This window comes from Schistocerca nitens, chromosome 5 (genome assembly GCF_023898315.1).
Source record: "Schistocerca nitens isolate TAMUIC-IGC-003100 chromosome 5, iqSchNite1.1, whole genome shotgun sequence".
Lineage (NCBI taxonomy): Eukaryota > Metazoa > Arthropoda > Insecta > Orthoptera > Acrididae > Schistocerca > Schistocerca nitens.
The window spans coordinates 101,743,805-101,770,918 of record NC_064618.1 but is presented as its reverse complement, the minus strand read 5'-3'; positions in this window follow the sequence as shown (position 1 = coordinate 101,770,918).

The following is a 27,114-nucleotide window of genomic DNA, read 5'->3' as shown; positions in this document are numbered from 1 at the left end:
CATTGCTTACGATCTTTCAACGACGAACGTTTGCTGTGCACAGTATCATCGTCAACGAACAATCGTTTAGTGCTCCTGATCATATCTGATAAATTATTTATTGTATTTAAAATACTGGATCCCTCGTTAGGGTTAGGAAAACAAGCAATGTAACTTTGGTTTGGTGCTTTGGTACACGGAAATTTGAGTATGGTTGCGGACTGAGTTCAAATTTAATAATTTTAACTGTTATTATTATATTTATAATAATTATTTAGTTCTTCAACGTGCGGACTGCACCAGTGGAAGGCTTGGCATGTTGAGACTGTGGCTGAACTGGTCATGTTTCAAGATGGGACCTGGGGTTGAAAGTTCATTGTCAGGGTGCTGCGGGCGGTGAAAGTAAGAGGGCTGTTCAGACGGTTTGAGGAGTCGGCGGTTCGTAAAGGAACAGAACAAGAGCGCCACACGGTGCAGTAATTTCAAAAAAAAAAAAGAAAAGGATGCAAAATTATGACCTTCATTTGCAGAGTCAGTATACCAACGACCTGCATACGGGGTGATTGTAATTAAACTTTCGCTACTTGAGAGGGACCCCCATAACAAACGAGTGATCATAGGGCAATAAAACATTTTGGAAAGATTTTTAAGGACATGCGGAAGATAAATAATGAATAAACAACTGAACGAAAATACATTTCAATTTCCGTGTCACAGAGTAACATTTGTTTGATTGCGTACAATGTTTACTTTCCCCGGTTACAAACTTTGCTCAATGTGTTGTCCGTCTGCATCCACGAATGCCGGGAACTGCACTAGAGTTGACATTGCCCAACTTTTCGTAGCTCTTTTGAAACTGTGCACCATGGAATGCTCAGCTGTCGTGACACAACTTGTGCACTGCTTGAAAATCGTACACTGAGTGTGTCCAACTTTCTCAGCCATGGCAAAGTAGCTTGTTCAACAATTTGTGGCGCAACTGGCGGTCGACCTCTCTCAGGAGCAACTCCCAAACTGCCTGTTCATTCGAACTTCCGACTCATGTTTTTCAACCAGGTGCAGAAAGAGGAGCTCTCCGTATTCCTTTAAAGCGTCTATACTCGCGAATAGCAGCACTACTTTTGCTACGGTTTTGATAAAACATGCTTTACGACTAAAGACCTGCGCACCTTGTTTAGACCCATGTTGACTATCTGCAACCGTAATGCACACTGATGCTTTTGCTTCAACCTTATGTCACCGTATCAGTACCGGCGCCTAACTGCAAGCCACGATAATAACGCTACTAACATTTAAATCCTGCTGCGCACAGTCTGAATATCACTCCTATAAAGTTGGACACCGATACGGTAAATAGTTTTAAGTCTACACTGGTCCAAGTAGCAAAAGTTTAATCATAACCACCCCACATTCTGTATTGCGAAGTGCCACGCTTTTGTTGGGTTTCTTAACGTAATATCGAAGACCCACCTACCAACATAGCCAAATTTTCTTACATTTGGACGCCACAGAGCGTCAATACTACCCGTTTTCGGACTGAGCTTTCCTGCTCAAAAAATGATTAGATAGGCGTCCCGTGAACCGCATCTCGTTTTCTTGGTACACCCTGTATCAATATATATAGGACAATATGTAGGAGACATAGTAGGGAGACAGAGCGAGCGAGCGAGAGACAGAAAGAGAGGGAGAGAGAGAGAGAGAGAGTTTTAGTAATATGGCACGCATTTTGATGTGTAAAGGATAAATGCCCTTCTTCGTCGGCTTGCGGGATATATAAAATTTCGCGTACGTGTGGTAAGGGTTACATTGGAACTACCACGAGAAACGTGAATACGCGGCTAAGGAAACATTCTTCGCGACTATGCAAAACAAAACAAAAAATCAGTTGTAACAGAGCATGTTTTCAGTCAGGAAAATTATGAACTGAAGTTTTTCGAAATGAAAATTTCATCTCAAACGACGATATACAGCAGAACGGTTATATAGAGGAGTCATAGAAATATATAAAGATGGGTATAATATTAACAGAAAAGAAGAATCCGTTTAACTCAGTGATATATGGATTAGTTCCTCTACGAAAACGATAGATATGTTTCATCTTTGACAGACGTCGACAGCTTATTCTTATATCTGTCAAGGCTTATCTGTGCCGATCACGAATAAACTTCGGCGATGTCCCTTTTGCGCAATATTTATGTAACCCTCTGACACTAAAGATGCCCAGCACAGCTCAGGACGAAACGTTAGGAACGCAACTGTTTGATGGACCACGAGCAACCCGGAAGATTCGCCATCAGCTAAGACAATGGTTGTGAAAGCCTTCATAACGCATAAAAACCGCAACATATGAAAACGTAATTGAGAACCTGAATTATATCCAAAAAACATGTGCTACAAGAAACAAAGAAAAGAATGTCCTTACAGGCAAAAGCAAAAGCTATTTTACAACAAACACAACATAGATACTGAACAGCGAGATATGTCACCAGTTTAATTATAGTCTTTAAATACGCTGTTTTTCGGCTGTTGAATTAGATAAAGATCAACACGGACAACACGAAACACAAGCCAGCCAAGCTTGAACGACCGGTTTCACTGTAAAGTCCCCATGCATTTTAGCGACGGAATACGCTTTTGCAGTAAAATGCGTAACGCAGTCCAAGTAACATGAGACCTGCATATGTTTCGCTACGTCTGCTGTCGCTTGGCGGTCGAAAATCCATGGCCAGATCTGTAGAAAAATATCACCACGGAGTTGAACAAGAAGCTTACACCATCGCTCAAAAGTTTTTGAACATTACTGACTTTCAGGAAAGAATGCAAATTGGAAATAGAAATGTTAGAGACACTCATAAGATACATTTGGAACAATCGTTTATTGCAAATAAATGCATGCAGTCATATTTTGCTCCCCTCAAAGCAGCTCCTTTGGCTTTAATCACTGCCCCACATACGCGAGGCTTTCTTGCTGTCAGCTTCATCAAGGTTTCCTCGGTGATATGTGGCCATTCCTCTTGCAGTCATGTCCAGAGGTGATAAACGTCGGTAACAGGCCTTGACTTAACTGCTCTATCCAAGTGATCCCAAGGCATTTCAGTAGGATTACAGTTGGGAGATTGTGACGGTTACTTCTTTTTTTCTAAATTTTCCAAATACGCTTTACACAGTTTGGAAGCGTGTTTAGGGTCTTTATCTTGCTGTAGGACGAATACCTCGCTATCAACCACGTCTTTCACATGGCTTCGCATGACACTGTAGAATTCGATGGTAGTGTTCTTTCTTCATTGTTCCGTTTATTAGTACAAGATCACCAGTCTTAATGCCTACCTTCCTTAGCACCTTTAAATATTTTCCAAAAATTTTGGGGTAGGAACATGTTTGTGTTCCTTTTAATTTGCAACACACCTATCACTCCCACAGGTTGCCCTCACTCTGAGTCATTCACACTCACTACTTCATCGCTGTAAGTCGGTCTTACCCATCCGCTGCCACCTGCCCATTTTCACTCACTCATGCAGAAAAAAATTCATTGTCATCATATCTTTGTCTCTGTTACTGTTCCCTGCCTCACAGACACAGTCACGTTCGTTGCGTCCTACAAATTGTGTGTTGTCTCACTGCCACTGCCCCCTCTTGGTCTCTCTTACTGCTGCTCTCTCATTCATTCCTTCCCACTGACGCTGCCCCTTCTCACTGTCATTCTCTCTCTCTTCACCTCGTTCTCATTGTCATAGACATTGCCTTTCATTATCACTGCCTTTCACCCACATCCGCTATTTGCTTCTCTATTTTCCTCTCTGATTGCCACTGTCTCCTTCACCCTTTTACTTGCACTTTTCTGTCACAATCAACTGTGTTCCACTTCCAGTGTGTCCCTCTCTCTCACTCACACTGCCATGGTCTCCTTCGCTCTTACTGTAGAACTGTTTAGCATCTTGTAATTATAAATGACTGTCTTATGGAACATGAGTGAAGTTTTTCAAATTTGTTTGACTTCAGTACAGTAGTCAAGTCATAGTGACAATAAAACAGAGAAAGTTTGCATGACTAGTTTCGGTGAAGCTCAGTCACCATTATCAAATGTGAGGAGTATGAAATACGTCTGTTACCACAACAGCTCTGTCATAGGCAACAACACTGTGAATTTTTCATATTAAATTAAACATTATACATTAATGGCAAAGAAGCAACATCATTGTAACTGATCGGCGTTGTCCAGCTACTTGCATAGCGAACCTGACAAGTGAAAATAATGCCTTATTAATATCACAAATTCTGTTTCTATTCTGAAACATGTGTCGCTCAAGTATGAGGTGGAAATGTTAACTGAAGTATCAGGATACATCTTGATAAAGTGAATGAAATAACAACATCCATGCATGAATACTGTATATGATTATCTGTATATATTGTCTCCGAACCAAGTGATTAACTCTGAGACAAAAAAATCCACATCTCACTGTCTTAAAGGTATATATTTTGAACTTTAGGACATTGAGATGGGGAGCTATTTGTCTCAGAGTTGACCGATTGCTTTGTAGACAATACAGGGTGGTTCATTGATAGTGGGGCTAAATATCTCACGAAATAAGCATCAAACGAAAAAACTACAAAGAACGAAACTCGTCTAGCTTGAAGGGGCAAACGAGATGGCGCTATGGTTGGCCCGCTAGTTGGCGCTGCCATAGGTCAAACGGATATCGTTATTTTAAATAGGAACCCAGATTTTTTTTACATATTCGTGTCGTACGTAAAGAACTATGAATGCTTTAGTTGGACCACTTTTTTCGCTCTGTGATAGATGGGGCTGTAATAGTCACAAACGTATTGTAAGGTGGCAACGGCCTTGCACCTTACATGAGTCCATTTAACGTGACACTTTAAGTTTTGTTGGAGTAATACTCTAAATTACAGTGTAGGAAATCTATGTGGAAACGCATCGGCACGCGAGAATTCCGCGATTTTGTAATTATAAGATTTTGCGGAAAGGCAGTACGCGAGACAGAGCTCAGCTACCTCCCCGCCTAGCCGACAAAGGCCACAGCCTAACGGTATGAATGGTGAACTGGGAGATTGTAATCCGTTTAGAGAGGCGACAGCGGTCGCCAACCTCTGAAGGACGTGCGGCTGCAGGTGTTCAAGTGTTTACCAAAACAGAGCAGTGGATAGCTGGACAGGCTTTCCTGTGCGTGCTCTCGCCTATGTCCCACTAATTTTACGCCTTCGAGCAACTCAAGTGGGGCAGGCCAGGAGTTCCGAATAACAAACTTTCAATGCAAGAATCTGTGTTCGCTATGACAGGGAATCTTGCCGGGAAAATCTAGAGTGGTTTTTTGGGAGAAAACTTCCAGTAGCTATGTTATTGCCCACAGCTGTGGTTCTTCCCAGCCGGCGAGGGCGGAGTTTCCTTGTGAAATTTTGCAGAAATAAAAGAATGGTGGAAAAGAGTTCTGCTCCCAGGCCGTATATTGGTCAGCACTGGCAAACCGGGTATTTTGAGAGATTCTAGTGATGTGATTCGCTCGGTAAAAGTTGAGGGGAGAAAACAAAGGTGAAGAGCTATCTTTCTGGACTCTCAGTAATGGTCTTCTATTCTGGGCTCTCGTACTGAGAGTACGTTACCCAAGTCGTCTCCCATCTTGGTTTTTCGTTCTGAGTGAACGTTAGCTCTTTGCTGCCGGGAAGATCGTTGCAAATAGAGAAGTTTATGGACAGCGGTCTGTTGTCCGAGTAGTGTAGGAGTGTACTTTCCGAGACACCACACGCCAACCACACAGTCGCGCCGTCGCCGTCGGAGACCGCTGCTGCAACAGGAACATTACGGTGAGATCGCTCCCGCTTTGGCCTGTGTTAGGAGTAAAGTTAAATAGTTGGATCACGTGCAACTGCTGTTTCCACAGAGGTTTCACAGTACTTTGAGGTGTAGTGATTCTTCGTTTTTTACGTTTTGTGTCGATGTCAGCCGGTTAGCCAAGTTATAAGAGATCGCGTTTTGGACCAATTTTAACACAGTTCACTGCCAATGCCAGTCAGGAGGATAATTGGTAAATTGTTCATTGTGTTTTATTCAGCATTGATCTGAAGATTCTAATAAAGTTATTGTGATTCAGTAGAGCCTTTACTTTCAGTAGTTGATCCTGAATTCACCCTTTGGCGTTATTTCATTTTTGTGTATGTGCTTGATGTCATTGAACACTCTAAGTGTTCATGATCATTCATGTTTGGAAGTAAAAACAGGTGTGATTCATCGTCAACGCTACCACCGCAGATTAATTAGGGGTAACAGGGCCACATTTAAATGTAGCGTTTCCCTTTTTTGCCTACAGTTCCACTCCCAATTTCTCTGTAAGTTGTCAGGGGCGAACCTACGCAAAAACCGAACAAGCAACGGGTGGAGTGTTACAGTGTAAGTACGTGGTATCACGTAACATTCCGCCAGTGCGGACGGTATTTGCTTCGTGTTACATGTTGAAATGGACTGTTTATCAATTGCGGGAAAGGTTGATATCGTGTTGATGTATGGCTATTGTGATCAAAATGCCCAACGGGCGTGTGCTATGTATGCTGCTTGGTATCCCAGACGACATCATCCAAGGGTCCGGACCGTTCGCCGGATAGTTACGTTATTTAAGGAAATAGGAAGTGTTCAGCCACATGTGAAACGTCAACCACGACCTGGAACAAATGATTATCCCCAAGTAGTTGTTTTAGCTGCTGTCGCGGATAATCCGCATATCAGTAGCAGACAAATTGTGCGAGAAATGGGAATTTCAAAAACTTTGATGTTGAGAATGCTACATCAACGTCGATTGAACCCGTATCATATTTCTATGCACCAGGAACGGTGACGACTTTGAGCGTCGTGTACAGTTCTGCCACTGGGCACAAGAGAAATCACGGGACGATGACAGATTTTTTGCACGCGTTCTATTGAGCGACGAAGCGTCATTCACCAACAGCGGTAACGTAACCCAGCATAATATGCACTATTGGGCAACGGAAAATCCACGATGGCTGCGACAAGTGGAACACTAGTGACCTTGGCGGGTTAATGTATGGTGCGGCATTATGGGAGGAAGGATAATTGTCCCCCATTTTATTGATGGCAATCTAAATGGTGCAATGCATGCCGATTTCCAAAGTAATGTTCTACCGATGTTATTACAAGATGTTTCACTGTATGACAGAATGGCGATGTACTTCCAACATGTTGGATGTCCGGCACATAGCTCGCGTGTGGTTGAAGCGGTATTGAATAGCATATTTCATGACAGGTGGATTGTTCGTCGCTTTTGACGCTTATTTTGTGAGAAATTTGGCCCGGTCACAATCAATGGACCACCCTGTATACTGTCTCCGAACCAAGTGGTTAACTCTGTGACAAAAAATTCCACCTATCACTGTCTTAAAGGTATGTATTTTGAACTTAAGGACATTGAGATGAAGATCTGTTTCTCTCAGAGTTGACAGATTGGTTTGGAGACAATATATGCAGATAATAATATACAGTATTCATGCATGGATGTTGTTCTTTCATTAACTTCATCAAGTGGTGAAATTGTTATTGAAACTACCTAGCCAGGTACCAAGAGATTTACATGCCTTCAGAAAGTACAAAATTAATTAGAAAGAACAATTCTTAGTATCAAGTTCAATGAAAAGTGTTTAAGTGCAAATGTAACTCCAAAATATATCAATGTGAACATCAACAGTCACAGCAAAGGAGCGAAAATAGCTAAAGAAAGAAGTGAAATTATATGGCTCCAATCTGAAATCCAAAAGCAACACAGAAAGAAGCAGTTTTTAAACCACCAGTTATATAGATTACATTTAGAGCTAGGTAAACAACTTACTGCCACACAATTCAACCATGCATTAGATTTTGTCAGTATAATAGCTACAAAAGAACAGTATAAAGTTAGATGTAGGCATAACATGAAGTTGAAAACGCTTATGTCACAAATTCCAAAGGTGGATGACAATGTACCTTCCATTAAGCATAAATTCTCCAAACAACTAGTAAATTCAACTAACATCATTTTCAGTGATATATAAGTAAGTTTGCTGAATAAAGGGCTTCAACATAATATCACCCCATCTCTGACTGAAAATAATATTAAAGAATTAATAGTAGACATCAAAATAGCCTGTGATACTGCAAAACTAACTCAGAATGATCAGATTGCATAGGCCACAAAGTTAACAATTTTATCACCAAACAAATAGAGAAAGCAAATAATAATAATAGTATAAAGCACCATGACAGTACAATACTTAAAAGTGTTAACACGAAACTAAGTGACAATAAAGCCTTAGTAGTAAAAGCAGATAAAAGCAATGCTATTGTTGTAATATGTATTGTTGTAATATGTAAACAAAACCATTGAAATTTTCAGTAACAATAACATAGTAGAAATTCAGTCTGATCCCACTCTTAAGTTACAGAATAAACTTAAAAATATTATGAAAAAGGTGATTTCCTCTTAAATGCAAAAGATATACATGAATGCACTGTTATGAACCCTTATGCACCACACCTACGAGCACAACCTAAGATGCATAAAGTCAACTGTCCCATACGTCCAATTTTTAATTCTCGGAGCAGCCCAGCTTATAAAATCAGCAAGAAACTGAATGAGATCCTTAGCAACACATTCAAATTCGAAGAGACATACTCAGTAAAGAACAGTTTGCATCACTTGACATCACAAACTTCTACAGAAACATACCGGTCAAAGAAACAATTGAAATAATTAAAAACAATTTATTTAAACATAAAATTTTGGCAGTACCAGCAATATATGAATTAATTGATCTATTAACACTAGTACTATCACACAAGTACTTTTCTTTTAATAACAAAATGTACCAGCAGAAAGAGGGCCTGGCTATGGGTAGCTGCCTTGCCAGTTTGCTTGCTGGTATTTTCATCAATAACTCAGAATGTAAATTTTTTAAAGATTACCCCCAGATAGTAAACAGATAATTTATTATAAAAGGTATGTTAATTTTATAATAATCTTATTTGATGGCACATCAGAAGAAATTGATAACTTTGCAAAAGAAATGAATAAAATGCATCAGAACATCATCTTCACTGTGGAACACCCAACAGAAGTAGGTTTAAATTTTCTGGATCTCTGCATAAGTAGCTCCAACAACAAACACAAATTTCAAGTATACAGGAAACCAACACACACAGATAACACAATTAATAAATCATCCAGCCACCCAGATAAACATAAGATGGCTTCATACAGAGCAATGATAAACAGAATGCACAAAATACCACAAGAACCAGCTGACCAAATAGAAGAACTAAACACCATCAAAGCAATTGCTTACAATAATGGTTACAATCCAAAATTAATAGATGAACTAAACTCTAAGATAAACCCCACATAAGCAAATACAATAACAAAACAGCATTAAAAAATACCACAACAAAGCCAAAGGAAAAATATGTAAGCTTGCCATTTGTAGGAAAACTGTCATATAAAAAAGCAAACCTGTTCCGAGGAACAGATATCACAATCAGCTACTATACAAATAACAAAATAAAGGTCAAAGCTATCCATAACATTAAAAATAATACCAAACCGTACAATCAATCAGGAATATACAAACTTAACTGCAACTCATGTCCAAAAACATACATAGGCCAAACAAGGAGAAACTTAAACATACGTTTTCGAGAAAACATGGATGCTCTTCGTTTAAAAAACTTAAATAAATCCGCATTTGCCCAACATGTAGCAGAAGAAAAACATCAGATAACAGACATATTACATAACCTACATGTTCTCCACCTAGCCAACAATGGAAAAAGAATGAACCTCCTAGAAGAAATCGAAATTTATTCACATAAACATGCATCCCCTTCTGACATACTTAACGACCAAACAGTTACCAAACCGAGTATTTCTGAAAAACTTCCACACTCTACTTATCAAACCACTTACTAAGCACAATCAAGAAATAACATAATCTAATGTACACCCAACAAATGCGTGTAATAATATACAACATAAAAATCTTAATTCTATCTTTATTATATTGCAAATATATGAATTACTGCTTTGTATAAATGTGTTATGTTAATTTATTATCTTCAATACTGCCTAAGTAACAAAACAAATTGTATACATCGTACTTAGAATACTTCTATCACCCAACTCAATGTTTAGCAAACAGTAGCTTAGCTAAAAACTTTCGTAAAATACAACTCTGTCCATAGATAAACTGCTTCTATGTGAATAAAAACTGTCAGTCGACAACATGGCGCATAACGCAGTGCCCCTGTGTAAAATTCGTGACAAAAAGTGTTTGTGCTGTAACAAAAAAGAAGAAAAGCCTAGAAAAAACAAGGATAGGAGAATTAAGTAAAATGAACAACTGATAGTGCGTAACTTTTAAAACTCGCGAAATTAAAGTAAATGATTGGAATCGTTGCTTTTGCAAAGGCCAGCTGAAGCATCCAAACTGCTGTCGATATTGTACCACTGTAGAAACTGAAGATACATGTAATTTGCCAGCTGAAGATGGGTGCAAACCCGAAATGCAGATTGGCATAAATAAAACGCATTAAAAAATGGCTGGTCGCTGTATTTTTATAGTAAAAAACGTGCGATCTGATACTTCAGTTAACGGCTCCACGTCACACTTGAGAGATGTATGTTTCAGAATAACAGCACAACTGCTTAAGATTATATCCTGTGTCACTTACGACGGCGCTTCCTCACGTAAGAAGCGGAGCGATGGGGAAGCGTAGAGGAAATGAGGTCTGCGCATGCGTGGCGGCAGAGGGCGGGCAAACAAAGTGTGTGTTGGTGAACTGTGTTGCTGTAGACGACAATCAGGGTCATTTGCCTATGGTACTCTGCGCTCTACCTTCAAATTCGTGACGGGAATAATACATTTTAAATCCGATTTCGATTAATCGTCTACATGAGACAGGTCTTACTTTACATCTTGACTTTGCGTCCACTACTCAACAATAGATGTCTGTCTGACGTCGGAAGGCGAGAATAGCTGACGCAGCTTTGTGAAGACGTAACGTATAATTTTTCTCAAAATGACGATTGTCTGACTACAAGATCATCGAAGATGGTTGGAAAAATTGCCATTTATTGCCATGTGGACTACATAAGTACAAATCTAATACACACCAAAATTAACTTCAAACTGAAACCGAAATCATTACATTTGCCTGACAGCTGCTTATACTCCACATTTTTTTTTATGTGTGTAATGCGGGCATGTGGTTATGTTTGACTGTAGTTCAGTGTAAATCACTGTGTGTAAGAAAGAATCACCGGTAGCAAAAACTGGTGCAAAAGACCATGGTAAAAATTTTCAGGATGTTATATTTTTCTGTGTCAACAGGCACTGTGAGTTTGAACTAACTTGTCTGACATTACAGTGAGAGACCGCATTTATGATCCATTGAACAAGCAAACAACTAACCATCTTCTATGAATAACTCGAGGGAATGTTTACCGATAACGTCGAAAAAACTGATAACTAGGCAGGTAACCTTCCCTTCCATTTTTAGGCACTTTATAATGTCGAAATATTGGAGTTTTTGACGAATTTATCCGGCCGCTTCCGCACAAGTAATTAATGCATACACCACGATCAAAAAAGCCTAAGTCGTGCTTGCGCAATATGTTGAACATTATAGTCTGAATACATCATAAGCTAGAAATTCGTAACGAATGAAAGCCATAAAGTCCTCAGCTATTATATATGCAACTGACACGTTGACAAACACATTTTTTTAAACTGCGAGTCTTTACCCAAGAAATATTACTAATCCCTTACATTGTTCCACAGCTTATATCGTAATACCATCATCGCAGCTGTCAGAGTCCACGACCGAATCATGTTGTTGTTGTGGTCTTCAGTCCAGAGACTGGTTTGATGCAGCTCTCAATGCAACTCTATCCTGTGCAAGCTTCTTCATCACCCACTACCTACTGCAACCTACATCCTTCTGAATCTGCTTAGTGTATTCATCTCTTGGTCTCCCACTACTATTTTTACCCTCCACGCTGGCCTCCAATACTACATTGGTGATCCCTTGATGCCTCAGAACATGCCCTACCAACCGTTCCCTTCTTCTAGTCAAGTTGTGCCACAAATTTCTCTTCTCCCCAATTCTATATAGTACCTCCTCATTAGTTATGTGATCTACCCATCTAATCTTCAGCATTGTTCTCTAGCACCACATTTCGAAAGCTTCTATTATCTTCTTGCCTAAGCTATTTATTGTCACGTTTCACTTCCATACATACAAATAATTTCAGAAACGACTTTCTGACACTTGAATCTATACTCGATGTTAACAAATTTATCTTCTTCAGAAACGCTTTCCTTGCCATTGCCAGTCTACATTTTATATCCTATCTACTTCGACCATCATCAGTTTTTTGCTCCCCAAAGAGCAAAACTCATTTACTACTTTAAGTGTCTCATTTCCTAATCTAATTCCCTCAGAATCACCAGATTTAATTCGACTACATTCCGTTATCCTCGTTCGCTTTTGTTGATGTTCATCCTATATCCTCCATTCAAGACACTGTCTATTCCGTTCAACTGCTCTTCCAGGTCCTTTGTTGTCTTTGACTGTATTACAGTGTCATCGGCGAAAACCTTAAAGTTTTTATTTCTTCCCCGTGGATTTTAATTCCTACTCCGAGTTCTACTTTAGTTTCCTTTACTGTTTGTTCAGTATACAGACTGAACAACATCAGGGATAGGCTACAACCCTGTCTCACTCCCTTACCAACCACTACTTCCCTTTCATGCCCCTCGACTCTTATAACTGTCATCTGGTTTCTGTCAAAACTGTAAATAGCCTTTCTCTCCCTGTATTTTACCCCTGACACCTTGAGAATTTAAAAGAGAGTATTCCAGTCAACATTGTCAAAAGCTTTCTCTAAAGTCTAAAAATGCTAAAAACGTAGGTTTACCTTCCCTTAATCTGTCTTCTAAGTTAAGTCGTAGGGTCAGTATTGCCTCACGTGTTCCAACATTTCTACGGAATCCAAACTGTTCTTCCCCGAGGTCGGCTTCTACCAGTTTTTCCATTCGTCTGTAAATAATTTGTGTTGGTATTTTGCAACCGTGACTTACTAAACTGATAGTTCGGTAATTTACACATCTGTCAACACCTGCTTTCTTTGGGATTGGTATTATTATATTCTTCTTGAAGTCTGAGGGTATTTCGCCTGTCTCACACATCTTGCTCACCCGATGTATAGTTTTGTCAGGGCTGGCTCTCCCAAGGCTATCAGTAGTTCTAATGGGATGTTACCTACTCCTGGGGCGTTGTTTCGACTTAGGTCTTTCAGTGCTCTGTCAAACTCATATCTCCCATTTCATCTTCATCTACATCCTGTTCCATTTCCATAATATTGTCCTCAAGGACATCGCCCTTGTATAGACCCTCTATATACTCCTTCCACCTTTCTGCTTTCCCTTCTTTGCTTAGAACTGGGTTTCCATCTGAGCTCTTGATATTCGTACAAGTGGTTCTCTTTTCTCCAAAGGTCTCTTTAACTTTTCTGTAGGCAGTATCTGTCTTACCCCTAATGATATATGTCTCTACATCCTTACATTTGTCCTTCCTTACATTTGTTCTGTAGCCATCCCTGCTTAGCCATTTTGCACTTCCTGTCGATCTCATTTTTGAGACGTTTGTATTCCTTTTTGCCTGCTTCATTTACTGTATTTTTATATTTTCTGCTTTCATCAGTTAAATTCAATATATCTTCTGTTGCCCAAGGATTTCTTCTAGCCCTCATCTTTTTACCTGCTTGATCCTCTGCAGCCTTCACTAGCTACCCATTTTTCTTCTACTGTATTTCTTTCCCCCATTCTTCTCAATCGTTCCCTAATGCTCTCCCTGAAACTCTCTGGTTTTGTCAGTTTATCCATGTCTCATCTTCTTAAATTCCCACCTTTTTGCAGTTTCTTCAGTTTTAATCTTCAGTTCATAACCAATAGATTGTGATCAGACTCCACATCTGCCCCCTGGAAATGTCTTACAATTTAAATCCTGGTTCCTAAATCTCTGTCTTACCATTGTATAATCTATCTGAAACCTTCCAGTATCTCCAGGCCTCGTCCATGTATACAATCTTCTTTCATGACTCTTGAACCAAGAGTTAGCTATGACTAAGTTAGTTGGCCGAAGTGGCCGATCGGTTCTATGCGCTTCAGTCTGGAACCGCGCGACCACTACGGTCGCAGGTTCGAATCCTGCCTCGGGCATCGATGTGTGTGACGTCCTTAAGTATTACTAAGTCCAGGGGACTGATGAACTTTGATGTTAAGTCCCATAGTGCTCAGAGCCATTTGAACCATTTTTTTGATTAAGTTATGCTCTGTACAAAATTCTACCAGGCGGCTCCCTCTTTCATTCCTTACCCCCATTCTATATTCAGCTACTACGTTTCTTTATCTTCCTTTTCTTACAATTGAATTCCGGTCATCCATGATTATTAAATTTTCGTCTCCCTTTACTATCTGAATAATTTCTATTATCTCATCATACATTTCATCGATGTGTTTGTCATCAACGGAGCTAGTTGGCATTTAAACATGTACTGTAGTGGTAGACGTGGGCTTTCTGTCTATATTGGCCTACAATAATGCCTTCACTATGCTGTTTGTAGTAGGTTACCCGTGTTCCTATTGTTTTATTCATTATTAAATCTACTACTGCATTACCCCTATTTGATTTTGTATTTATAACCCCGTATTCACCTGCCCAGAAGTCTTGTTCCTCCTGCCACCAAACTTCACTAATTGCCACCATATCTAACTTCAACCTATCCATTTCCCTTTTTAAATTTTCTAACTTACCTTCCCGATTAAGGGATCTGATATTCCACGCTCCGATCCGTAGAACGCCAGTTTTCTTTCTCCTGATAATAACGTCCTTCTGCAGTCCCCGCCCGGAGATCCGAATGCGGGACTATTTTACCTCCGGAATATTTTACCCAAGAAGACGCCATCTGATTCTAAATTTAGGATGACAGATTCAACGTTTATATCTATCACCATCTCTTTATCAAAGTCCTCTTGATGCAACTTTCCAGTGTGCCACACACAGTGTTCCCACGCTGAACAAGGGTTTCGGCGTCTGTTATCTTGAATGTTTTGCTTTTTCTCCACATAGCTTTTAACCTGCGCTGAAATTAATTGTGTCTGGTTATACTTACAGCAATATGTGCGTAAACTCAAAACTGTGTGACTACATTCACATACAATAAAGTCATGTTTGCAAGTTCTGTCGCGTTGCATATAAATTAATAAGCCACAGGAGTTCAGCACGAGTCCAGTTTATAATGAGCAAATATTTTTATTTTTCAGACAATGCACAACATTCGTTTTTCCGGTGCTTGTACATGATGTTTTCTCTGTAACAGCTGAATGATTATTGGCATGGTAATTACAATGGTCAACTTCCACGCAAGATATGGCAAGAATTGTTCTCCGAACCACTTCTTGAAAGTGATAGTTTTTGTTTCCGAATGATAGTGTTATTTTTCTTACACCTAAATACAAGTTTACTCTCAGCAACAAAACGAGAAGAAGAGTCAGCATGCGGAGTAATTATCCCAGAACCTTTTTCTACAGGAATTTTAAAAACGCCATGGCACACCATTACAATCCCTCATTTTCCAGCAGTGTTCATGGAATGATTCTGGTTCACCAGTGTTTCATAGAGATAATGGACTGCAGATCTAGCTCCTTTTCTTACATTATTGCCTTTAAGAGGGATGTGGTTCATGCTGCACCTATGTCACTTCCTTCAATTAAAATCTCTCTTCTTAACATATTTGAAACCAACGTCTCTTAAGACTCATTGTAATGAGGAACTGCTACTTTTGCAACTAATCTGATCACCGGTAATAGCAACAAGGTTTTGTGATAGTGCGCAAGAGCGCTAGGGGGTAAGGGGCTAACCGGGAGTGGGATGTGAAGTACTTGTAACATTCTAGAAGACGAATGGCTAATTGTAAGTTGTCATAAATAAGTTTCGGTTTTAACACTGTTAAAAACTTGCGTACTACCGACATTTAAATCATTTTCTTGAAAGAAAAACACCTGACTGCACCATATTATTGACTTCCCGTGAGAGCCAAGGAAGAGCCATTACGCTAGCCTCCCACCTTGCTCCCGAGTGTGGGTGACCTTGTTCGCTGATTCCATACTTATATACATTTCAAACCTGGAGCGCTTTAAAACAATGTTGTCAAAACCATTCTTTTGTGTTGTAGCTTTCTTGCGATTTCGATGCTTTAAAGGCGATACGAAAATAAACTTTCCTAATGTTTCCTTAGCTCTAACACTTTCAATTACAGTTGTCAGGATCGTTATGTAATGTAACAACTATAACGGCTTCTGACATCAAATGTAACAATTGTGTTACTAAATGTGACACTTCTGTCACTAAATGTACTGGGTTTTCTCTTTTGGTGCAAGTCAATTGTCAGGATGAGCATTCTAAAGCATTCTGTCAGGGTGAAAATATTAAATAAATTAACTTTTCTCTCTTAACAACATGTGGGCAGGGTGGGTTCTTCCTTGGCTCGGGTATGAGGTCGAATGAAACATCATTTTTACATAAGATAACTTTTATTGAAGATTCGTACAACTGTATCTTACGGGATGTTCTGGTTCGGAGAGCGGCAGCTGTGTCGTTTGTGAAGTCTTCTGCTGCGGCAGCGGCGGCGGCGGCGGCGGTGGCGTCTGATTACGCGTAGCGGTGTGTATCTCGTGTCGCTGTCTCGCCCAGTTGACTGGAGACGCGCAGCGCGAGGTGGCCCGTTTAATTATTGCGAGCGAAATCGTGCATCGGATGATATCTTGGGTGTCGCGTCCCAGTGTTTCTCTTCTCTAAGCGGCCGCGTGTGTTCTGCGTCGGCCAGCGGAGCGGTGCGGCGGGGGAAGGCCAGTGTGGCGGACTCGAACCACGGACTCCCGCTTGCCAGTCTTCGGCTGTCAGGTCTTCATCCCAGCTCACAGGTGACTACTGATGTGAGGCCGTCTCCTTCCCGTCCTCACGAGTCACCCGGCACCCGGGTATGTAAAAACCAGACTTCAAATACCTTTTAACTTCTGTCTTCTGGCGCCGCGGCTGCTGCTTGCTATTCCATTACAGCGGCGGACTTGGTGCGTCTGTGCATGATGCAGTCTCTTCTTGCATGACGGTCTTCAGCACCGAAACTGACTGAAAACTTCTTCGTCTTCTTCGTCTCTTCTCTCCGTCTCCGTCTTCGTCTCCGTCTCCGTCTTCATCTGACTTCATCCCTCTGGCCCACTGCGTCTCGCGTATTTTTTCACTTCAGTTTACTGGAGGTGAACGACTTCACGGTCATTGCCTCGTCTGTCACGTTGAAAAGCTTCTCGAAGAATCTTCTTAACGTCGGTCGTTGGCTCTTGGAATGTAGGTGAGGGCTTTTGATCCCATGTGACGACTGAGAAACACGTGAGCCGGTCATTGCCTCTTCTGTCACGTTGAATAGCTTCTCGAAGAATCTTCTTTACGTCGGTCATTGGCTCTTGGGATGTAGGCGAGGGCCTTTGCTCACATACGACAACTGAGAAACACGTGAGCCGGTCGGGCGATGCCCTGACGGCTGAATCGACAGCGCCCGCTTATGTGGAAGTTGCTGACTTCACGGTCATTGTCTCTTCTGTTCTGCTGTTCGGCCTGCTGCTTGCGAGTATGTAACTCTCTAAACTAAACCAAGTTTTTCATTTATATCCTTATTTCTAGTTCACTTTGATTTCACTAATTTATTTACTTAAGTACCACTCAACATTCCTCCACCCTTCGGAGAAATTCGCCCTCGAATTTACCACTCAACATTCCTCCACTCTTCAAACGGCAAAAGCACTAACATAAGCAATGAAAACTCTCGACTTAGAAGACTGCACACGCTTCACATTAAGTATGTTGAAAATACTTTATCACTTTACTAAAGCACTGTACGGTCATGAATCACATAGTTCACACATAAATGGTTGTAATAAGTGTAACAAATCTTTATGACAATGAATGAACAAAATAGATTATTCACTTAGAATGTAACATAGCAACACCTGTTTAATGTACCCTATACTAATGCAAGAATATCTATTCTACAGTATTGTTTATTTTAACATGAGACTGTTTAATAAAGAATGAAGTACAATAAACAAAATTAATACACTAGTGCTGAAAAGTAACTACTGAAGTACACCAGTTAAGAGTGTGGTATCCAGGTAACAGGGATTTGATGAAGTGGTATATTATTATTTGGCTTCTTTTTTCGTCTTAGATGAAAGAAAACTGTACAAAGTAGAAACACCAACACAAAGGTTCCAGATATACCCGTTCCTAGCATTATAATTTTAGTTTTGTGTTCACCTTTTAATTTTAAAACATGTTGCATCATAACATTGGCATCAATTTTGCCTTGCTGTGAGTTTATGAACATATCTAACGACTTCAGAAGGGAACTGTCAAGGGAGTAATTGAGGTAGGATAGGTTTTATGTAGGAAATGCTTTGCATGGCGTTTTCTTAAAAGAGCAAACAACATGGTTATGAACCTACCAATCTCGTAAAAACAAAAACAAAGAAATGAAGGAATACATTGTTAACTACAAGATCTACATGTTTCTACGTTCAACTTTTCTTTCTTAAAAAAGAAACCATTATCATTTATTAATTATTTACATTTGTATACTACAGTCTACTATGATTCCACTAGGACATTCGCACTCTTGGTCGAAGATTGTATGGTGCCATGTCTGTATGTTGTGCTGGCGTGGCCACTCTTTTTCCTTTACGGGAACTTCCTCCACCCTTCGGAAAAGCAGACACTATTGTGGAAGGAATTACATCTGGAGCGCCCTTAAAAGGTTTTAAACGACTTGCATGGACAATGGTAGTTCGGGTGGGCAGTTGCAATTTAACGTTGACTGGTGACGTGATCTCAATAATTTGATAAGGACCTTTGTAGTTTGTTACAAATTTCTTCGTTTTTCCTCTCGCAATATAAGGAGTTGAAAGCATAACCCACTGACCGATTTTGTAATTTGGATATTTACCTTGGGCATTACCTAATCTTTCCTGTCGTTCCAAAGCCTTTGTATTAGATTTTTGAACCTTTTTCCATACATCCTTCATCATTCGACTGAAATCTCTTACTGTTTCTCCGACTTTTCCGTTTTTCTGCCTGATTACATCAAAAGGGGACGGCATTTTTCTGCCATAGACCACTTCATAAGGTGACATGCCAGTTGCTTCATGCGTTTTGGCGTTGTATACCGACACGATTATTGGTAAATACGTATCCCAATTAGAATGTTGTTCGTTAATATAATAACTAAGTATCTTGCCAACTGTCCGATGAACTCTTTCTGTGCGCCCGTTGCACTGAGGGTGTAACGGAGTTGTGCGTAATTTACGTATTTTTAGTAAGTGGCATAGCTGTTTCATTAGTTCAGACATAAAATTAGATCCCTGATCTGTGATAATAGCTTCAGGTACGCCAAATTTAAGTATCCAGTTGTTAACTAAAGCTTGGGCAACTGTATTTGCTTGCTGATCTGGGAGACTCACCATAGCTAGATAGCGTGAAAAGTGATCTATAATTGTAAGAACGTACTTATTACCAGCCGGTGTTTTACGAAATGGCCCGTAGAGATCCACTCCGCAGATTTGATATGGGCATGAAGCCTCGGGGAGCCTCTGTAAGGGTATTTTTGAACGAGAAAGTTCAGCTCGTTGTGCGCACGCAATGCAATTACGAACGTACTGCGCAACATCCTGCTTTCTGGTTTGCCACCAAAATCGCTCTGCTACACGTCTTTCGGTTGTCCGCTGTCCACCGTGTCCTGCAAGGATATGATCGTGGGCCTCTGCCATTATTTCTTGTCTAAGGTGTTGGGGAACAACAATTCGCGGTCCAAATTTTGTTTTACGGCATAATACACCATCTTCAAAGCAAAATTGTTTTTGAGTTGCGTATTTTTTGCATTCTGTATCCTCATCTTGTGCCTTTCTCCAGTCCTCAGTATCTCGGCCTATTGCTTCCAAAAGTGCTATTTTCCGACTTAGACAATCTGCATTTGTGTGTTTTTTGCCTGGTTTATGGATAACTTCGAAATCCATTTCGGAAAGACATAGGGCCCAACGCGTGAGACGACTAGATGGATCCTTTAATCCAAGCAACCATTTTAAAGCTGCATGGTCTGTAATGACCTTGAATTTCCTACCATACAAGTAGCATTTAAAGTATTTGATGCCATAAATAACACTTAATAATTCTTTCTCCGTTGTGGAATAATTTCTTTCTGCCGTTGTTAGTTGTCTCGAAGCGTAGGCTATGGGGTGTTCCGCGCCATTAATATTCTGACTCAAAACAACTCCTACTGAATGACCACTTGCGTCACAGGATAAAATAAATTCTTTATTATAATCTGGGTAGGCTAATACTGGACTGTGTGTTAGCTTATCTTTAAGGGTGTGAAATGCTAATTCACAATCTTCAGACCAATGAAATTTTGCACCCTTTTTCAATAATTGGGTTAAGGGTCGGGCAATTTCAGCAAAATTTTGAACATATTTTCGGTAATACGATGCGAGACCAATGAAACTTTGTACTTCCTTAACGCGTTGTGGTGTTGGGAAGTCCTTAACTGCCGAAATTAATCGAGGATCTGTTTTAATTCCTTTTTCACTAATGACATGCCCTAGGTATGTAACCTCTGTCAATGCAAAACTACATTTTTCCATATTTAATGTTAATTTAGCTTTTCTAAGTCTCTGAAAAACATTACGCAGACGCACAGCATGTTCATTAATGTCTCTGGAGAATACAATAATATCGTCTAGATATACACAACATTGTTGAGTTTTGAGTCCTCGCAATACTCCATCGAGTAGTCTTTGAAAAGTTGCTGGTGCATTTTTCAAACCGAAAGGCATTCTTTTAAATTGCCAGTGGCCTCCAGGGGTAGAAAATGCTGTTTTATGCCTATCTTCAGGAGCAACTTCCAATTGATGATATCCGCTACGTAGATCGATTGTTGAAAAGTATTTACTGTTACCCAAACTGTCAATGATATCTGTAATGTTTTGAAGAGGATAAACATCTGAGATAGTTTGTTTGTTAAGGTGTCTGTAGTCACAACAAAATCTATATCGTTTCGTACCGTCGGGAGACTTCTTTGGAATAATTACAATATTTGAATTATAAGGCGAATCAGAATATTCTATAATTCCATCTTTTAGATGCTGTTCTATAAATTCATCCAGTACTGGCTGTAAGTGATGGGCAACTCTGTAAGGCTTCCTATAAACTGGGGGGCTATTTCCTGTTGGGATCCTATGCTGTGTGATATCTGTTGCTGGCAGTGGACCTTCTGCATTAAATAAATCTTGAAACTCAACTAAAACTGCTTCTATCGTGTCTCTATCATTTCCTTTCAAATGCTCAATCTTCTGGCGTAATGCGGTTTTATAGGCGTCTGGTTTCTGACCATCGTTAATATCTGACCAGATGAAATCTTCTTCTTCAAAAGTACTGACTATAGCTACTAATATTCCCTTATGCAACTCTTTGTCCTCCACTCCGAAATTGTCAATATGTACCGGTACTTTTCTTTCTCCTTCAACGTCTTGAACCCGTACAACACTCCTTCGTACAAAACAATGTGATACATCTAATTCCTCATTTTCCTCTAAAGGCTCTATTAGACACACTGTATCTGTAGGTACTTCGGGGTCAACGGTCATCCAGAAAAGTTTTCCTGAGCCAGATGGTATCTGATCCCGCGAATCAACCTTCAAGGACGTTGCACGCAGTGTAGTTGATTTCGCCTTCCGGTTAGGGAAATCTTGCGGCAGAGGGCCCTTTGCAGCGGTGTCACCTAGCTGAAACACTATTCCGCTAAGTTCTACAGTTTGCTGTCTGAGGTCGATTTTAGCGTGATGTTTATTCAGGAAATCCAGTCCTAGGATCGCGTCGTACCCGTCAGTTACCTTTGTTACCACTTCTACATCTTCTTGAAATTGTACACCCTGAATAGAGAAAATTTGTGATGTACATCCTAATGACTTCACTGTACCTCCTCCTACTCCACTCAATCTATACCTTGGAGGGTCATATTTCTTTTCTCCAATACATTTATTACTCACTATTGATACGTTTGCGCCTGTATCCACTAGTATCCTTGCCTCTTTATCCTGTATGGTAGCAGATAACCAGCATTCCGCCTTCACATTCGCCTTAATGGCATGAAATTTTATTGGGAACGCCTGGCGGCGGTTCCGACATTCCCGTTGGAGTTTAACTGATTTCTATTTCCAAAAACTTTCTTAGACCTGCATTCCTTGAATGTGTGACCTATTCTTTGACAATTAGTGCATTGAGGTTGTCTGCAGTTTTTTGCTATATGTCCCTGTCGATCGCACCTAAAACATCGTACTCCTGCTGAAAATACATTTCGCTTCTCCTTGTATCTGGTGGCAATGTCAATTTCTTCAAAAGCCGTCGCCACAGATACAGCTTCCGCTAAATTTTTAGGAAACTCTGCCCTGACACGACGGGACGTTTCAGGAGGTAACCCACGTAAAAATGTATCCAGAGCTCTATCTTCTGCCTCTTGTAAAATAACTTTATTTGCTTCATCACTAGTTGTCAACTGATAGGTGTTAATATTAACTTTTCTAATCCTATCTACAAAGCTTTCTAACGACTCGTTTTGCCTCTGAGTGATAGTGTTTAACTGTTCCCTATAAAATCTACAGCTGTTCTGTTTTTGAAAACGTGTAAGCAATCCTTTCTTCAATTCCTCAAATGTTAGAGCATTCCTTAATTTTTCATGGTATAAGACGCGTGCTTTAGCCTCTCCTGTCAATCGTAACTTTGTCACTTGTAAGAGCTGTTCATCTGACCATGATCCTAACTTTGCAGCTGCTACTAAATCATCAAAAAAGGCTGTTATGTCCTCGCCGGGTTTACCTGAAAAAGGAGTTACTAAGGCTGCTGCTGAGGAATCTAGGGTGGGAGGGATTGAACTGGTTTGCCTAACCTCACTCAACTGTTTAAATAATGTATTATTATCACTTTTAAGCTGTTCTATTTGATTAACTAAGCTCTGAATAGCTTCATCAGTAGAAACCGCTTGTGGTGCTGACTCTGACTTTGTACGATTTCGTGTCATCATTTTACAACTATTAGTTACACAATCTTACCACACTGAATAAAAAAGATGTTTAAATATTTTCGACAAACCCTTAAAATCATGAGAGAAAATACACTTCTAAATAAAGAAAATATTACGACTGCTATGCAAACCTCTATCCTTTCACACATTAAACAATACTAACTGTGGACCTTTAGTGACTGTCATTCACACCTCATATTGAGCCAAGGGTTTTTTCTCTGACACCAAATGTAACAACTATAACGGCTTCTGACATCAAATGTAACAATTGTGTTACTAAATGTGACACTTCTGTCACTAAATGTACTGGGTTTTCTCTTTCGATGCAAGTCAATTGTCAGGATGAGCATTCTAAAGCATTCTGTCAGGGTGAAAATATTAAATAAATTAACTTTTCTCTCTTAACAACATGTGGGCAGGGTGGGTTCTTCCTTGGCTCGGGTATGAGGTCGAATGAAACATCATTTTTACATAAGATAACTTTTATTGAAGATTCGTACAACTGTATCTTACGGGATGTTCTGGTTCGGAGAGCGGCAGCTGTGTCGTTTGTGAAGTCTTCTGCTGCGACAGCGGCGGCGGCGGCGGCGTCTGATTACGCGTAGCGGTGTGTATCTCGTGTCGCTGTCTCGCCCAGTTGACTGGAGACGCGCAGCGCGAGGTGGCCCGTTTAATTATTGCGAGCGAAATCGTGCATCGGATGATATCTTGGGTGTCGCGTCCCAGTGTTTCTCTTCTCTAAGTGGCCGCGTGTGTTCTGCGTCGGCCAGCGGAGCGGTGCGGCGGGGGAAGGCCAGTGTGGCGGACTCGAACCACGGACTCCCGCTTGCCAGTCTTCGGCTGTCAGGTCTTCATCCCAGCTCACAGGTGACTACTGATGTGAGGCCGTCTCCTTCCCGTCCTCACGAGTCACCCGGCACCCGGGTATGTAAAAACCAGACTTCAAATACCTTTTAACTTCTGTCTTCTGGCGCCGCGGCTGCTGCTTGCTATTCCATTACAGCGGCGGACTTGGTGCGTCTGTGCATGATGCAGTCTCTTCTTGCATGACGGTCTTCAGCACCGAAACTGACTGAAAACTTCTTCGTCTTCTTCGTCTCTTCTCTCCGTCTCCGTCTTCGTCTCCGTCTCCGTCTTCATCTGACTTCATCCCTCTGGCCCACTGCGTCTCGCGTATTTTTTCACTTCAGTTTACTGGAGGTGAACGACTTCACGGTCATTGCCTCGTCTGTCACGTTGAAAAGCTTCTCGAAGAATCTTCTTAACGTCGGTCGTTGGCTCTTGGAATGTAGGTGAGGGCTTTTGATCCCATGTGACGACTGAGAAACACGTGAGCCGGTCATTGCCTCTTCTGTCACGTTGAATAGCTTCTCGAAGAATCTTCTTTACGTCGGTCATTGGCTCTTGGGATGTAGGCGAGGGCCTTTGCTCACATACGACAACTGAGAAACACGTGAGCCGGTCGGGCGATGCCCTGACGGCTGAATCGACAGCGCCCGCTTATGTGGAGGTTGCTGACTTCACGGTCATTGTCTCTTCTGTTCTGCTGTTCAGCCTGCTGCTTGCGAGTATGTAACTCTCTAAACTAAACCAAGTTTTTCATTTATATCCTTATTTCTAGTTCACTTTGATTTCACTAATTTATTTACTTAAGTACCACTCAACAGTAATTAGTTGGAGAACGCCGATCCTAATCCAACATATACAACGTTAAGATTTTAATCTGCATAGATAAAGGCTTCACCGTGATCAATTTCAATGATGTTGCCTCTTTGTCATTACTGCATAATGAGGTTTAATTTAGTATAATAAATTACCAGTATTGTTTCCTATGACAAACCTGTTGTAGTTACATGTTACTTATATTTCAGGTTCTAGTAATTAATAGCAGGCATATCTCATACTTTCTACATTTGATAATGATGACCGAGCTTGTAACACTCCCTTATGTTTTGGTGTATCCGCTCGTTCGCGGATCTGAATAGCAGCCCAAATTAAGTAATTAATTAATGTGACCGTGTACCTAATGGGGCTGGCAATCGGATTGGACTGCTCAGGAGATGTTACATTCCATATTGTCCTTCGCAAATACGGTAATAAAGTACTGTTTGGTGGTAAGGAGGACAACAAACACAGCTTCACAAATAACACCTATATTCTTAGCAAAAGCACAAAAATAAGGAGACAGCCACTGCCTTCGTCAATACACTGTTAATAACGGCTAATGTCAGCACAGGTTTCTTTCGCTATTCATAGTCGTCACACGCAACATACAATCACTGTAATCCAACACTGCAATCCAAGTAATGCCGGCGTGGTAGACGCGGAATCTCAATAACGGCACACAAATATCACTGAATCACTCTCATAATTAAACTGTTTCACTTTCCCGTATAATACTAACAAAAAGGGGTTAAACCGCGGCGATGGCCACTCCCTTTGTCGGTAATTTGCATTATTTCAACTGCTGGCTTCTGCACGGCTCTGCCCGCCTCGCGGGAACCTACCCAACACAGCACTGAATGCTCACTCACTCTCGCTCTCGCGACCTGACACACTAATCGATAGTTGCCCTGTCGACCTGTGTGAGCGCAAACTTAGTAGTAAGGGCCTGCGGACCCCTTACAAGCTTCACCGAAAATAGTCATGTTAACTGATGTATTGGTGAATGTGGCAACACCTTGTAGATAGAGGAGGTCGAAAATGCACGCTATCTAACGCAGACGGGCGTGAATTCCGGAACAGGATAAGTAGTGAATTCTAATAAGAAAAGTATGCAGCTCCTCTAATACTTAACTTTTATTCCTTCCTTTGTATACATCGTTCTTGATGAGACATCTGGAGATTGTGGCGATACAAGTGCGACTCTTTAGATACAAGCTATCTAAGGCTAATGGCGCCTTGCTAAGTCGTAGCCATTAACTTAGCTGAAGGCTATTCTGTCTCTCGGCAAATGAGAGCAAAGGCTTCGTCCGTACAGTCGCTAGCAACGTCGTCGTACAACTGGGGCGAGTTCTCGTACGTCTCTCGAGACCTGCCGTGTGGTGGCGCTCGGTCTGCGATCACACAGTGGCGACACGCGGATCCGACATGTACTAATGGACCGCGGCCGATTTAAGCTACCACCTAGCAAGTGTGGTGTCTGGCAGTGACACCACATTCCTCCCTCGCAAATCGGCGAACGGTCGTGTTATAAGGCTTCCGCCCGCCGTGGGGAGGACCACATGTTGACGTATGCGATGAGGTGGGGAGCCTAACAACAGGCGAGGCTGTGCCACCTGCACCCGGCCATTCGGTCCGAGGGGAGCTAGGAAACGCCTGAAAACCTAGTCCAGGATGCACGTCAACATGCGGTGTATGCGCCCGTAGAGAGACAGGAGGGGCCGAAGGGTCGACCTCCATGTGGTCGGGGCACCCGACGTGCGAAGACGACATCTGGTCCGGAGCGGGCAAGAGTTCCATGGTGGAGGAAAGCTGGTCACGGGAAGCGAGCGGCGGCGCGTGACCCAGGGAGGCGCTTGGCGGCTGCAGCGAAACGTCCACTGCGGGCGGCGGCGGCGGCGGCGGCGGCTGCGGCGGCGGCGGCGCGTCGCCATGAGGCAAAATGGAAGGCAGCGTCGGTAACACCTGGGGGTGAGGCGAGCCAGTAGATGGGTCCCCAGGGCGCTGACCGGACGGCACCGTCGCTGAAAGCAGACGGGGAGCGGCAGAACCCAGGCGACGACAGAGGCGCAGCTGATTGAGATGCCGACGCACCTCACCAGAGGTCCCCAAAACCAAATACATCGCGCGGCCGAGGCAGCGAAGAATGCGCCCTGCGAGCCAACGCCGTGAACCGCGATAGTTGCGATAGAAAACAACGTCGCCAGGAGCAAAAGGAGGAGTCTGCCGCTGCACA